General features: G+C 49.5%; 1 protein-coding gene across 6 annotated transcripts in view; it reads left to right on the plus strand.

The window, feature by feature from the left end:
* Nucleotides 1-15,753, plus strand: part of ATXN7L1 (ataxin 7 like 1) — a gene marked incomplete at both ends in the record, with an annotated part of 240,775 nt that overhangs the window by 169,411 nt on the left and 55,611 nt on the right. The window lies entirely within an intron of this gene.

Here is a 15,753-nt window from a genome sequence, read left to right on the forward strand (position 1 = left end):
GCCTGCACGGTGGAGCTGGGGAGCCACGCTCCGGCTCGCACATTATCCATCAGACCTTCGCCTTCTCGGTGCCCCATCCAAGCTGGATGCACCAGCTGCAACGCAGAGGTTAAGCAACTCTTTGTTCTGATTTGATTCCAATCTGCCCCTATGGATGGGGCCCCTGTTGCACTCCCCTTTTCCTCCTCCTGTCTGTCAGGCTGGGTTGGGATTGGAGACTCACCTTTTGAAGGCCTCAGCTTGGAGGTGTGTGTCGGATTGTGTGCCTCTCAGCTAGCAGTGACTACGGGTGCCCCCATCCCACCGTATAGATAACCTCGTGGCCAGAGTGAATGAAGAGCCATGAAGGGAACCCACAGGCCTTTGTGTTGGAGAGGGATGGCAGTGAATACTGAAGAGTTTCCCAGTCATCCTCGCCCTTGGGCTTTTGCATTTGAATTGGTCCAACCCTCTCGATCCTGCCATCCTTGGGAAAGGGAAGTTGCTTTGCAGGAGTTCAGCTGCTCTGAGCTGGAAGACCTGCCTTCGGACAGCCTGAGTGCATCTGTAGGTTTTTCCTTGGCTGGACAGGCAGGTTTCTGCTCGTGGAAGTGGTATCTTGGAGAGATTTGTAACAGTAATAATCATAATACTTTTATGTGTGCATAGCCTGACTCAACTTTTAAACCTCTTTTACATGCCTGATCTCAGTGACTCCTTCCTATAGCCTTGGAAGGGTGGTGTTATTAACCTCAGAGCATGGAGATTCTGGAAGGAGGGTGTGGGGATTCAGACACCAGCCCTTGGGCACCGGTTCTTTTCGTATCGATTTCAGCTGCCTAATGTCTATACTTGGTTGCCAGTAAGGGGGGTAGTTTGGGAGTTGGAAAACCGGTTTTCTTCTATTATTGTATTTCTTGCCAGTTATAAAGGCACGTTTGATTGCCTACCGTGTGCAAGGCACTGCTAAGAGCTTTACTCTTAGTCCTTCAACCACTGGTAGCAGGAGGGCTGTTGTCAGCCGCATTTGTTAGTCATCCATGGGATTCGTACCAGTGAAGATGAAGTGTGGGCCAAGTAACATACCTGCCCTGAATGGCAGGTGGCTCGGTAGAGTCACTCCTCTGGAGTACTGTTCACAGGTCGCTGTCGCCCTGGGGGATAGATCGAGTTGCCCGCTTGGCCCTGTCCCCTTCCACATTATGAAGGAGGATTTGGAAGAAGAATAGCGTTAGTGGCAGGATTATCCAATTTTTCAAGCAGTAGATTTAGGAGGGAGAAGAGTTATATTAATGAGTCAGAGTCCTGAAAGATCTCCCCAGGCCAGAGCAGTGGACTGACTCCGACCAGATGACATTTGTAAAGGATACCTGTGGATAAGCAGCTTGGCAGTAAAGCATGTGAAATAAGACTCAGGGGTGATGCAGCCCTCAGAAATAAGAAATCTAGGGCTTCCCTGGTGGCGCAGTGGTTAAGAATCCGCCTGCTAAGTCAGGGGACACGGGTTCGATCCGTGATCTGGGAACATCCCACATGCCGTGGAGCAACTAAGCCCATGCGCCACAACTACTGAGCCCGCACGCTAGAGCCTGCGAGTCACAAGTACTGAGCCCACGTGCCTAGAGCCTGTGCTCCGCAACAAGAGAAGCCACCGCAATGAGAAGCCCGCGCACCGCAACAAAGAGTAGCCCCCGCTCGCTGCGACTAGAGAAAGCCCGCTCGCAGCAACGAAGACCCAACGCAGCCCAAAATAAAATAAAATACATAAATAATTTTTTTTTAAAAAAAGAAATAAGAAATCTAGCTTGGATGTCTAGTGGCCTTAACAGGAGAATGATACCCAGAACAGACAGCTGGGAGCTGCCCAGACTTCACCTGTGATGTTCTCCCTTCTGAGTGGCACAGTTTAGAAAGCACAGTCAGAGATCAGAAGAAGAGCGAAAATGACCTTTACTGAGGAATGATTTTAAAAGATGTCTGGGAGTATGTATCCCAGAGAAAGAGGTTTCGGGGAACAAACATTTGGCAAGGTGTCCCATGGAAGGGAAACGCGACTGGTTCAAGGTGACCCCCACAGGGCAGAAATGGGATGGACGTGCGGGCATCACAGAGCAGCTCACGTAGGGGAGATTGTCCAGCGGTGGTGCTTTCTGGCCTGCTGTGAACTTGGAGAGCTCGGGGCCTGCAGTGGAGAAGCCAGGCTGGGTGACCCCTTGGCTACGGCTCCTCCGAAGAGGCTAACAGCCCTGGAAGGGGCCAGCAGCGGGTAGCAGAGAGTGATTACCTGTGGGGTTTCTTCTTGCTCTTTGGGAGTCTGTGACTCTGTCCCAACTTTATGGTCTAAGACCTGAACCCCTTTGGTGGAAATGATGGCTGTATCAGGAATGAGGGGGCTGGCAGAGGGGAGCTGTGCCTCCGAGTCCCATCTGTAAGTGGCTAGGGCAGCCTTCGTGCGCCCGTGTGTGGGGTGGTGGGAGCAGCTGGCTGTTCAAGACAAATTAACACTTCTTTGTGGACCTGAATCGGCCACGTTTAGGGACTTCCGACTTGGAGTGAGTGCCTATCTGCTCTGTCCTACGGGTTGCCTTAGTTACCTTAACTTAAAGATTATTTCCTTTAAGTGATTCCAAGAAGGCTTCTGAAGGTAAGTCTCAGTTATTCTGAAACTGATTGTTCTGCTTGTGGATTGTCTCGGCCCTCACTTTCTGCAGAGTTTTGGGTTTTTTTGTTTTTGAGATGAAACGCATACAACATAAAATCAACCATCTTAAAGTGAACAGTTGGGTGGCACTGAGTACATTTACAGTGTTGTGCAACCACCACTTCTGTCTAGTTCCAGAAGTTTCATCACTCCAAAATAAAACCTCATACCTGTTAAGCAGTTATTTCCCTCTCTCCCTCCCCTCGGTCCCTGGCAACCACCAGTCTGCTTTCTGTCTTTGTAGATTTACCTATTCTGGACATTTCATAGAAATAGAATTCATATAATATGTGACTTTTTGTGCCTGGTTTCTTTCATTTGCATAATGTTTTCTAGATTCATCCATGTTGTAACATGTATCAGTACTTCACTCCTTTTCATGGCTGAATAATTGTCCAGTGTTATGTATATACCACGATTTATTTATTCATCCACTGATGGATACTTGGGTCGTTTCTGCCTTTGGGCTATAGCTAATAGTGCTGCTGTGAACATTCCCATTCAGGGATTTGTTTCATTTCTTCTGGGTGTGTACCCTAGGAGAAGAATTGCAAGATCATATGGTGATTCCACGTTGAATTTTTTGAGGAACCACCATACTGTTTTCCGTAGAGGCTGCACCATTTTACGTTCCCACGGAATGTGTCCAGAGGTTCCAGTCTCTCCACATCCTCAGCAACCCTTGTTATTTTCCATTTGGGGGCTTTCTTGGTGGTTGTTTATATACGTAGCCACCCTAGTGCGTGTGAAGTGGTATCGTGTGGTTTTGACTTGCATTTCCCTGATGACTAACGATGTTGATCATCATTTCATGCGATTATCTTCTTTGAAAAAATGTCTGTTCAAGTCCTTTGCCCATTTTTTAATTGGGTTGAGCCTGCCTGTTTTTGTGTTTAGCATTAAAGTTCTAAACTTGCGGCTCCTCAGATGCCAGAGCAGTATAAATATTGCATCTTCTTTTCTTTTTTCTTTTCTTTTCTTTTCTTTTGGTCACCCCACGCGGCAGGCGGGATCTTAGTTCCCCAACCAGGGATCAAACCCGCCCCCACTGCAGTGGAAGTGCGGAGTCTTAACCACTGGACTTCCAGGGAAGTCCCCATCTTATTTTCTTAAGCCATCTGTTTGCTGAAAACCTAGTCCACCTACTTATTCCCAGGCACCTGAGATGAGGAGAGAACAGTGAAAGAGGTAAGGGAAGGTACTTCACCAGGACCAGAGGGCTCTGGGAGAGCTGGCCCATGGAAGTTGTTCACACCTCTATCCCCCAGGTCATCCTGGAACTCTCAGCAAACAGATACTAAGAAAGTTGCTCACAGCTGTCTCTGGAAACACTCAGGCTCCTGGGCCACAGGGCCTGCCCTTTCATCTGTGCTTCCTCTGAGTATTGCAACATCCAGCAGGCCTCCTCTTGACAGTCCCCTGAGCAGGGGAAGTGTGCCCATGAGCCCTTGACCCTCTTGCCTAGAGTCTGGAGGATACAGTGCACAGCCTTACCCTGTCTCTAGCCCTCTCCGTAGGGCTGGGTTGGGTGGGTGGTCGAGTCACACACCCTCATACCCACTGGCTCCATTCCAAAGAAATGGACTTGTAGAAACTAGTCCTGCTTCGACAAGCAGCATAGCCCTTTCCCAGCCAGAAACTGATTCTGCTATATTCTGGGAAGAAACTCTCTCTGCGACAGGGTAAAAGGAAGCCCAAAGTCAGAGACCCAAAATCATGTTCTCCTTGAATAATTCTCCCATGGGAGACTCCCTGTCTCTGGCTTTGGTTATATGATCAAGCTGCTGGAGATGGTCCCAACCTGAGACAGCCTTACAAAGGCCAAGTTAGCACTGCCCAGTTTACGTGCCATGGTCTGAGATGATGCCATCCTCCCATAGTCTGAAATTCTCCAGTAGAGGCTCACTTCTGAGTCTTGGAAAGCTTTTATCTCTTAGGGGTTTGTTTTTATTTTTCCTTATTAAAAGGCGTATACTCTTCCGCCAGGGTTAACTTAAGATTTATCAGGTAACAGGCAGGTTTTACAAAGAAATGTTGGATGAAACATAGGAGAGATCCTAGTAGAAGATAAAAGAAAATAAAAATACCTAAAACACACTAAACTGCTGGGGTTTTTTTAATGGAGGTGAAATTCACATAACAAAATTAATCATCTTAAAGCATTGAATTGTAATTTGTTTTTCAGGCAAGGCTTTATTGGGACCCCTGCTGCAGCAGCGGGGGGACGAGATCAAGCAACAGGTTCCCTTGCTTGCCCGCTCGCTGAGGGGGGGGCGTAAGCTTGTTTCTTATATGGGGTGAGGGTGTAGGGGTGTGTCCAGGGGTCAGGCCGGAGGGGTGGCCTAGGTGTTTTGCCCACCCCTCTGGTGGTGTTGAGTGCAGGGGGCATGCTCAGTTGAATTGTAATTTAGCACTCAGTCTGTTCACAATGTTGTGCAACCGTCATCTCTGCGTGGTTCCAAAATGCTTTCATCACCCCCAGAGGAGACCCTGTACCCCTGAAGCAGTCACTCCCCACTCCCTGCTTCCCTAACCCCTGGCAGTCTGCTTTCTGTCTCTGTGGATTTACCTATGCTGGCTATTTTGTACCGATGGACTCATACAGCGTGTGGCCTTTTGGGACCCACTGTCTTTTTTAGACATCCCCCCTCCCCACAAATCTACTATCCCTTGCCAAGATCAGGGAATAAACTTTCTAAATATAAGGAATGAATGAAAACTCTCCGCTTGAATTCATACTTAAAATGTCCCACAAAAGTAATTTTCAATCTTTATAATGACGTCTCTACTCTCTCCAAAGCATAGTGCTGGGTATTGCAGTGGACTCTGCCCATCAGGGCACACAGGCCCTGAGGGAAAAGGAAGCAGAAAGGCTTGAGGCCCCTGCAGGCTGCGTGGGCCCCTGGCCTCAGCCTGGTCCCCGGGGAAGCCTGCAGGGGCCATCGTGCAGTCGGGCTGCAGGAAGGCCCTGACCCTTCCCATACAGTGGCTGCTCAGATCCGTGTGTGTGCGCGCGCGCGCGCGCGCCCGCGCCCAAGTTCATCTGCCAAATTCGGGATACGACCCTGGTCTTTCCGGGCTTTTCTTTCTGCCTTTCCCTAATCGCATCTGGGCGTGCTCTCTTAAAGGGGAAGCGGTGCGTTCTGACTGGCCAGGACCCTTAGCCAGGAGCCAGGAAACGGCTCCCACGAGTTGCGCTGCCCAGCGTGTCACTGGCTCAGCCCCCTTATCCAAACAGCGAGGCTGTCTCCCTGGGATGTGTAAGTGTGAGCACAGGGCACGCTTGCCACACAGGATGGCGTGGGGCTGGGCCCAGGTCACGGCAAGCAGAGCGTGCTGTCAGCCCACGATCCATTCAGCAAGTCCGAGGTGGAGCTTAGGCGGTGCCCTTGGGCTGTGGGCTGGCGCTGAGACAGGGCTGAGGCGGAGCGGGGAGAGTTGCTGCCTGGGAAAGAGGTCAGGAGTAGGAGGCTGGGTTGGGGACCCGTCTATTTTGGACAGGCCTTCTGGAGGCGCCAGCCTGGGGGCCTGGGGAGGAGTGGAGTGGAAAATTTTCTAGCACACCTCTCCTAGCCCCGGGAAGTGGCTGCACTGAACCTGACCAGCTCATCCCCTCCACTTCTCTGCACTTATGTGCAGCTCCAAACACACTTGATGCATTTATCTACTCGCTACTGATTTTTCTTGGTCATTTTTATATGAAAGCGGTGCTAAGCAATGTTTCGGGTCTCTTTCACTCAAACTTCAAAAATTGCTGGAAACTGGCAACCTGTGGTTTTTCCTTCTTTACTCTTCGCGGATGGTCCTCGGTCCGGTGTGTGCACACAGTGGTCCCTGAGTCCATGCTGGTGGCCGGCCAGCTGGCGGACTGGCAGCGCCCGAGCACGATTGGCAGCGCACCTGGCCTGGTTTCTAGCGGGGTTGGTTTCCTGTGTACCCGCGGGGAGACCGAGGGAGGGCTCACGCCCACTCGCGCACAGCCGGGGGCTAACTCGGTGTCCCCAGCAAGTAGCTGATGGTAGCGAAATAGACCCTTGCTGTATTTCAGACTCCTTCCTACCCTTGGTTTTCATTTGTATGGTGGTGAAGGTTGGTCTTCAATTTTGTAAAAAGCTGTGTTTTCCACGAAATAATTCAGACCTGCTCCTAAAAAAAAGGGAGCAGAGGGAAAAAGAAGGGGACTGGAGGGGGAAAAACAAGTGGTGTCTCCGTACATGTACACTGAGAGGACAGAACCACACCCTACTTCAAGACAGCTTCCTGTTTGCCACTGCCAACTGCCACTCCAAGGAGAACAGAAATGCTTCCGTTATTAGTGACTGCCGTCGGACCACAAAAGCCTCTTCTGGGTGACGCCGCGAGCTTCGCAGTGAGCTGGGACTGTGCACCTCTAGAGACTGTGGCCTGCACTCCTGAAACCGGAGGTCGGTACAGACAGGAATCAAGCAGCCCTGGCCTCTCCTTACTCAGCCGTTGTTTCTTAAACAATTGTGCTCCTGTAGGATTCTTGTAAATGGATAGTTTTAACTCAGGGGCAGGGAGAAGGTAGGGAACTGCCCCCTTAGGAAAGCTACTGCTTGTATTCTTTTAGTCTACATGTGTATGTGTTAGGGGAACTTGTGTGAAGTGCCTACTGTGAGTTGGCACCGGGGCAGCCACCTTCCATGTGTTATCGATCCTCACATTCTCATTTCTTCAACAGTGAATGTAGTGAGTGCCTACCAAGGCCAGACCCTGGGCTGAATGCCAGGGACGAGAGAAGGCACAAGACATCTGCTCTCCGTGCGTCCAGCGACAGGACGCCTAGACCAGTAAACCAGTGATTACAGCATGGGACCTGTGCTAAGACGGGGGGCCTCAATGTACTATAGGGGCACCTGCCCACTCGTAACCCTATGATGTGGGCATTATTGTTCCCACTGTATAGGTAAGGAAACTGGAGCTCAGGGGGTTAAGTTATTTGCCCAAGTCACAGAGCTAATGAGTGACAGAGCTGGGATTTGAGCCCAGATCTTTCTGATTCCAAAGACAGCAGTGTTTGGTCCACATTTCCAGTGACTCCCAAAGCTTGTGTAGAGCAAGAGAATGACCTCGGGATCTTTTAAAAAATACAGATTTGGGAGCCCTGGCCCTGCTGTCCCAAGAAGAGGAGCCCTGGGCGGCACCAGGAGGTCTCAGGTGGATAGTGGCCTGGGCTCCTTCCCGACATCATGCCTCAGGATCCTCCGGCCCTTCCTTGAGGCGTGGACCACGCATGCCTGTGACAGGGCCCAGGGCTTTTCATGTGCTTAGCCCAAGGCATCTGGGTAAAGGCCACTGATGTGGCCTCAAGACAGTCTTGGGAAGATTCGGCCCAGCTGTTCAGGTATTTTAGACATTGGGAATCCCTGTTCTTGTATCTTCCCACCAAAGATACCCCAGCTTTGCCCAGCTTCCGGCTGCCTGCCACTCCTGTCCCTTCAGTGCCCCTGGAGCGGGGATGATGTCAGCTGTGCCATCTTAAGGTAGAATCCAACAGCTTATCGTAAAGCTGGAAGCCACCAGTTTTCATCTTAGCTGTGGTGGTTCTGTTTTTACATTCATGTGACTTGCACAGTGGGTATGTTGGTGGTTGGGGCTGAGGTCGCTCTGACGGAGAAGTTAATACCATGCAGGTGGGACTCCTTGTCAACCCCTCCACTACCGTATTGGCTCCAGACACACGGGAATAGCTGGGGCAATAAAAGGCGAGGATGGCAGCTCTGTCCCGTGGGGCAGGCAGGCTGTTCACTGGCCTCAGGTCCTCCAGGTGGCAGCCCACCTTCAGAGGGGACCCTGCTCTCTACTCTCAGGGTGACCAAGTGGTGGCCAGCCAGGACCTGGAGAGTGTGTCCTCTCCCTGAGGGAACCCTCGGGCCATGGCAGTGCCTGTCTTATCACCACCATTATATTTCGGTGCTTGGCGCGTGGTATGTGGCAAAGAGATGCTTTAAAAAATGAGTGAATGAATGAATGAGGTGTGACTTAAACACATGCTTTTCTCTCCTTCCTCCTTTTGTATCCGCACCTGTCTTCTCCCCTTTGGCCTCTCTGGTTAAGGATGTGTTAGTGTTTCTGTTGTTGTTGTTGTTTGTTTTTCTTTTTTCTTGTATGGATTTAAAAAACAACTTTAACAAAAATAGAGGCATCCTATATCCTTCCCTTTTTTCCTTTTCTATCTGTGTTATATATTCATATATATGTTAAATGTTTCACATTTTTATAAAGTAATGATTAGTGTTTGCATATACTGGTGATATTTTTAATTTTCTTGTGAATTTGGGTAGTATTGTCTGACATACACATTTCCTTAGATTGAGATAACCCTCATACCTGTCATTTTCAGTTGTTTTATCATAGACCAGGTTGGTTATGGTATTTTTTACTATTGTAAGCAATGCTGCTGAGAATATCTTTGAACTTTTCTTGGGGGGGGATATTTCCTTGAGGTCTATTTTCCAGACTAAAATTACCAGGTTACCAGATCAAATGCTTTTTTTTTTTTTAAATAGATTTATTTATTTACTTATTTATTTATTTTTTGGCTGCGTTGGGTCTTCGTTGCTGTGCGCAGGCTTTCTCTAGTTGTGGCGAGCGGGGGCTACTCTTCATTGCGGTGCGAGGGCTTCCCACTGCGGTGGCTTCTCTTGTTGTGGAGCACAAGCTCTAGGCGCGCAGACTTCAGTAGCTGTGGCTCACGGGCTGTAGAGCGCAGGCTCAGTAGTTGTGGCACAGGGGCTTAGTTGCTCCGTGGCATGTGGGATCTTCCCGGACCAGGGCTCGAACCCGTGTCCCCTGCATTGACAGGCAGATTCTTAACCACTGCGCCACCAGGGAAGCCCTGTGAATGCTTTTTTTTTTTTTTTTTTTTTTTTTGCGGTATGCGGGCCTCTTACTGCTGCGGCCTCTCCCGTTGCGGAGCACAGGCTCCGGACGCGCAGGCCCAGCGGCCACGGCTCACGGGCCCAGCTGCTCCGCGGCACGTGGGATCCTCCCGGACCGGGGCACGAACCCGTGACCCCTGCATCGGCAGGCGGACCCCCATCCACTGAGCCACCAGGGAAGCCCTGTGAATGCTTTTTAACCGTTGTCATCAACACGAGGTTGCTCTCCAGAGAACTGTCATCCCTTGGAAGTACCCCCAGCAGTGTGTACATGTGTTTGTTTCCCCACTGGTCTATATTGCTTGGGGGGTTTTCTCCTTCAGCTAGGTTAAATGTCTAGTGAGGGCATCCTTGGGGGCTGATGGAAATACATCAGGGCCCTGGAAAGTCCCTGGGACTCCCCAAATCCTACCCAGCAGTGGTTGATGCCAGAAATGTATACCTTAGTATAAATAACCAATAGAAGAGCACAGGTGGGGTGGGGGAATGCCTCGGAGAGGGAGATGTAAAAAGCATCCCAAGTTATCTAACTTCAGAGCTGTATCCTGGGCCAGCTCTGAAAATGGGAGACACTTTGTTAGAATCTTCAGACAAGTTGTATTGCTTACGTGTAGAGGAAAGACAGTATCCCAGAGGGTGGCATGGTGGAAAGGGCATTGGCTCTGGGGCCAGGCAGGCCTGGGCTCACCTTCTAACTGCCAAGGTCACCGTGACCTTGGCCTTGTTTCATAATCTTGCTGAGCTTTAATTTCCCCATCTGCAACGAGGAGGCTAACAGTATCCACTTTGGGGGGTTGTTGGGTAGATTGCATGAGCTGGTAGGTGTAAAAGTAGCTTGCTCAGTGCCTGGCACGTAGTAGGCACCCGAGGAATGCTGCTTCTCTTCCTAACTGAATGAATGGGCACAGAGTGACCAGATGGCCGAGAAACCAACCCAGAGCCTAGGGGGATTTGAGAGCTGAGCCGGCATGAGCAGTGTAGGCACCTGCCCACAGTGGCTTTTGTCAAAGGGCCCCAGGTGGTGTGTGTTGCCCATCTGGGTTGCCGGTGAAGAGGGGTAAAGAAGAACTAGTATAAGTTAACTGGTGACAGGCACCCGTGCTTGAAGGAACACCTCCCCTGACAGCTTTTTTTTTTTTTTTTTTTTTATTTATTTATGGCCGCATTGGGTGTTCATTGGTGCACAGCGGCTTTCTCTAGGTGTGCAGGCTTCAGTAGTTGTGGTTCGCAGGCTCTAGAGTGCAGGCTCAATAGTTACAGCACACGGGCTTCGTTGCTCCACGGCATGTGGGATCTTCCCGGACCAGGGCTCGAACCCGTGTCCCCTGCATTGGCAGGCAGATTCTTAACCACTGCACCACCAGGGAAGCCCCCTGACAGCTTTTAAAGAGGCACCGCAGCCCGAGGAGGGAGTGCGCTCCTGGGCAGCTCACAGGCACTCCTGGCACAGGAGCTGCTTGGCACGCCTCTGCCTGCCACTCGCTGCCTGCCTTAGTCACTTGACTTTCCTGTGTCTTCATTTCCTCCCCTGCTGAGGAAAGCTGATTCAATATCCCCCCTCTAACCACCATGGCACTATATTTAGTGCCCAGCTACAACTGTGGCAAATGAGACCACAGCTCAGATGCTACCCCTGCTGTCTCCACTTCCGAGCCTTAACAGACCCCGGACAGGTTTCCGAAATGCAACCTGCCTCAGTTTCCACAGCTGTAAAATGGGGGGATACCTGCCTCACCCCCTCACCAAGTGGTTGCAAGATACAGCTAGCGTGGTTCCTGCATGATTCCCCGGGCCAAGGTGTGTGCTCTGCCCCTCACCCTCCGCCTCCAGTTTACTTTTGGAAGGTCCCTTGGAGTTCAGGGTTGTCCTTTATGGAAAGCATCCTGACCGCAGCTACTAAAGCAGATAGAATCCATTGATAAAATAGAACCCGGCTAATGATTTGCCAAGCACCTGCTCTAAGAGGTGAGGGCTGAAAGAGACTCAGCACTGTCAAATGAGCAAGCCAGGAGCTGGCCTAAGCCCAAGTGAGTTTACACAAGCCTGTCGGGCCACAAGTGACTGTGGTGCGCATACTCTGTTGGGGGCAGGGGCGGGGCGGGGATTGATCCCTTAAACACCATATTGGAAAATTCCCAATGCGTTCTTTCTAAAACTGGTACAGGGAACCACACTGGGTGTTGGCGGCCGGCTCAGCCATTCGTGAGGCATCTGTGCTGAGGTTTTAAATGCAGGACACTGATGCTGTGAGTATAAAAATATCTCAGTGAATAAGCATGGGGGGAGGGGAGGGTTCCGAATTTTTACTGAGATGCAATGGCCTGAGAACCTGGTGGACTTTTCCCACTGGAGAGTAGTAAGGGGAGAGGATTGTGGAGACACCAGGGCTCCCCACATGGTGTCTGCAAGCCCCCTGTTCAGCTGGTCTCTGGGATTGCACCCTGGAGTCCCTCATGGATGGTTAGGCTGTACACAGTGAAGCAAGTGGTCTTAGAACAGCCAGTGGCTGAGGCCATGCTCTGGATTTCCTGTGATGGAAATGCAAAAAAGTAAAAGGATTTAGTTTTTCCTTTCTTTGGTCATTTCTTTGGGGTTGAGGTCTCAGGCTATGGCTGACTGGTACCTTAAAAGCTGCCACATTAGGTGTTTTTCCCCCTCTCCCTAGGGGAGTCAGGTGCCCTGCTGAAATTCCCGTACTCAATGGGGAGGGGAGGTGTCCAGCAGCCTTCCAGGCTCTCCCTATATGCTGTAGCATTGTCCAGGATTTCAAGGTGGTAGAGCTCAGAGTTAAAACCACAGGCTCTGAAGACATCCACAAATCTAATGTTTCCTAGCTCCATGCACTTGGTCAACTTGTATCTCTAACCTCAGTTTCTTCCTCCGTAGAACAGATATAATAATTGTACCTCTCTTAGGGTATTGTAAGGACTAAATACTAGGTAATTACTAAGGTAATTCAAGTATTTAGTAGAGTTCTTGGCGCATGGGAAAGTCTTAATAAGTTATTATTACTATTGGCCAAAGGACAGAAGGGGTGAGACCAGAGGTTGCTGATCCAACGTCAGTCACCTAGGTTGTTATTGAGGTAGTGGACATTTAATTCTGCGTGAATGTCCTGACAGTGATTTTCTGTTTTCACTTCAGTAGGTAAGTGGTACTCACATTCAACATTAGCACAATAGATTGGTTTGGTCTTTCTGTCCCACGATCTGGAAAGAAATGTGTTGCAAAAGCTATAAACTATTGCAACCTTTTTCACTTTGGGAACTACACCTCAAAGAAATCATCTCAAATCACTTTTTAACTAAATTGTAAAAAAAAAAAAGAAAAAAGAAAGAAAGAAAGGAAGAAAGAAAAAAAGCCAGACAGTAAGTAGAGAATAGCTAAGTAATCTAAAGCATGATGTCAGTGATTAAATATTACCTAACCATTTAAAATGACCAATATATGGGAATTAGAAACATATAAATGGAATAATATTAGTTGAAAAAGAATAGTCCAAAATATCAATTGATTACTGTTTTGTTAATGCATCCATGTAGATGACCAGAGAATGAGAAGATTTGGAGGGAAAGGGTTTTTTTCTCTAAGATTGCTTCAGTCTATAGAATATTTTAATAGTGAGTCAAAAAATAAATGTTCTGGGCTTCCCTGGTGGCGCAGTGGTTGAGAGTCCGCCTGCCGATGCAGGGGACACAGGTTCGTGCCCCAGTCCGGGAGGATCCCGCATGCCGTGGAGAGGCTGGGCCCGTGAGCCATGGCCGCTGAGCCTGCGGGCCCGCGTACCTTAAAAAAAAAAAAAAAAAAAAGAAGGCGGCTTATCCATTGAGTTAATTTTTTCTGTGAGTTTAGCAGCAGAACGCCTTGGCAGGGTCACTAATCGTAATTCTCTGGAGGTGATTTGGGAATCCCTGGTCTGGCCCATTCATTTTGTCCTTAATGTTACGCTTCTTTGTGATTTATCTTTGCTTACTGGTATTATTTTCCACTTTTAGTTTAGCAAAATAAAAATTCTCTTCATTATGAAGGCTTATCTCTCCACCAGAATGGGGGAATACTTCTGCATATCCCTTCCCCCACCCCCTCTGCCACCTTGAGCACATGAGAGCAAATGAGTGAATGAAGTCTGCAGGGCAACCCAAAACAGTAGTGGTAAAAATCAAAGTCTTGTTTTAGTTTTGGAAACTTCAGCCAAAAAAAAAAAAAAAAAATTGCTGAGCGAGACATTTCTGAAGGGCAGAAAGAACTATGGATTTGAAGTGAGAAGCGTTGGTTCTGAACTCAACCCTGCCACCAACTAGCTTTGCCCTACAGGCTGGTAACCGATAACCTAAGTGATAACCTCATCCATCAGCAAGCAGATGGGATGAGCTGACTTTTAAGATCCAGTTCTAACCTTCAGTGATTCTAAGTCCTGTGCTTCCGAATTCCCTGGCTTCACATCTTGGTCACAGTACACCCCGTTTCCTGCCTTCCTGAGAAGCAGCTAAGCCCCTGCCCATAGCACAGAGGCCCCATTCCTCTCATAGCCACTGACCTTGACCTTGGCTAGTCACCTCGCCTCTCTGGGTCTTCTTTAGCCAGTCAGTCCTGAGGAGGGTGGAGATGGCTGGCTGCTTCCTGCCTGTGTCAGAGGGGTTGTAAAGACCAGTACAACTTTACAAAGGATGAATTCCCCCAAGGAAGATCCTGCCTGAGTAAAATATTTCAAAACGTGTGCTATAATTATTGCTATGACATTCAGGAATCACGAGAGATGGGAAGTGAAGGATCAGGTGTAAGTATGCCTTGTATTTATGATAATGGAGTAGAAAGAGGCCTTCAAGGCCATCTAGAGACCCACTTCATTTACAGATAAAGGCATGGAAACAGAAAGTTTAAGTGGTGAACTCCAGGCCATAAGCCTAATAACGTGGTGTGGCTGGAATTGGAGCCTGGAGCTCCTGGCTCCTAGCCCAGGGTTCTCTCTACTACATCAAAACAGAGGCCCTGGAACCAGCTCTTGGTTTTCACATCCTTGAACAGGGTGGCTCTGGGAACTGAGCATGTAGGCAAAGTCTCCTCTGATTCGGTGAAGAAAGGTTCCCTGGTAAAGTTATTCAGTGCAGGCAACCTGTGAACACTGGTCAGGCAAAAACACCCAGCAATCAGATGGCCCAGCAATCAGATGACCCAGCAATCAGATGATCCAGCAATCAGATGGCCCAGCAATCAGATGACCCAGCAATCAGATGGTCCAGCAATCAGATGGTCCAGCAATCAGATGGTCCAGCAATCAGATGGTCCAGCAATCAGGTGGTCCAGCAATCAGATGGTCCAGCAATCAGGTGGTCCAGCAATCAGATGGCCCAGCAATCAGATGGTCCAGCAATCAGATGGTCCAGCAATCAGATGGTCCTCAAAAATCTACTTTCCCCCACTCCCCAATTCCCACCACATCACAGGATCAGAGTCGGTCGGCTTGGAGACAAACTGGCAGCCCATTGGTACCAGGAAGCGCAGAGGAAGCCCAAAGGCTTGTCCCTCATAGCCATAGGCAGTCTGCCTTTCTTTCCAGGGTGCCTGGCCTAGCAGCCAGAAGTGCCTCACTAATGAGAAAAGTGAGACTCGGCTTGGAGGTGGAGGGGGAGTGGGGTCTGCTCTCTGTGTCCCCATCTTCTTCGTTATCACATTCAACCCCGATCTCCAGCTCTGTGATCTCTAGTCCTTCCCATCAGGAGATCTGTTATAATGTCATTTATTTATTCAACACCTAGTAATTAGGCACTAACTATATGTGGGGCTTTGTAGTAGGTACGAGGGAGCCAGAGCGGACTTAGGATTTCAGAGCGTTTGTCTTTTGGGGGTTCAGGATTCCTTCCTGTAATTGTATGCAGAGTTTGGGGGCATTTTCCTTGGGAAGGGTCCTTACCGTTGATCAAATCTGTTAGGAACCACCGTAGTGGGTGTACACCAGAGCTTTACCTCATGCACCTACTCTCCTGGTCAGCATTCTTATCCTGCCCATCAAGTCGAGACCTCAGGAGCCGAACGAGGGTGAACAAGTGGGGCATGTCTCCCAGGGCGCTGGTATTCTCTTAGAGCCCCAGGAAGGGGCTGCCCACGTCCAGGCCCCAGACCTGTGGATTCTGCCTTCAGCGTTGACGTCCTCCTGCCTGTCCTGACCTGGCA

This window comes from Leucopleurus acutus (genome assembly GCF_964270905.1).
Source record: "Leucopleurus acutus genome assembly, chromosome: 9".
In the NCBI taxonomy this organism is placed as follows: Eukaryota; Metazoa; Chordata; class Mammalia; order Artiodactyla; family Delphinidae; genus Leucopleurus; species Leucopleurus acutus.